The sequence below is a fragment of the Penaeus monodon genome, chromosome 34 (assembly GCF_015228065.2).
Source record: "Penaeus monodon isolate SGIC_2016 chromosome 34, NSTDA_Pmon_1, whole genome shotgun sequence".
Lineage (NCBI taxonomy): Eukaryota > Metazoa > Arthropoda > Malacostraca > Decapoda > Penaeidae > Penaeus > Penaeus monodon.
Genome location: NC_051419.1, coordinates 34,533,528 through 34,534,001, shown reverse-complemented (window position 1 = coordinate 34,534,001; position 474 = coordinate 34,533,528). Strand labels below are relative to the sequence as shown.

Genomic DNA, 474 nt, shown 5'->3' with positions numbered 1-474 from the left:
TTATATTATAAGATCTTATCAACTTACCAATTAAAACTCGAAGAGATGATGAAAGGGAGTATGGCCCTCTATATATCCAGCTTTTAAGAGTATACAAATACAGATTTGGATAGCCTGAAGTTGCTTATTCTAACACAAGTTATGGTTTGGTGTATATTTATTTTTTACTGAACATATCTATACCTACCCACAGCTATGTTTACCCACACAAATCTATGTATACAAAGATTGGTAGTTAAGAGTATATTTTTAAAAAATTATACTAAATCTAAATAATAATAGTTTTAGATGAAGAAAAAATCATAATTTGTTTTACTTCAATTTAAATTGTGCGAACCATTATAAATATAGATAGACAAACAAATATGACAAAGAGAAGAAAATGAAAGCTTGTTATAGTGATGCCATGACTTCCAATGAAATAAATATACATTTAGTTGTTAAAAAATAACTCTTTTTTAGTTATTAGAGGAA

General features: G+C 26.4%; 1 protein-coding gene across 4 annotated transcripts in view; it reads right to left on the bottom strand.

The window, feature by feature from the left end:
• The window catches only part of LOC119594780 (N(6)-adenine-specific methyltransferase METTL4-like), a 12,362-nt gene that overhangs the window by 2,700 nt on the left and 9,188 nt on the right, over window positions 1-474 (bottom strand). The window lies entirely within an intron of this gene.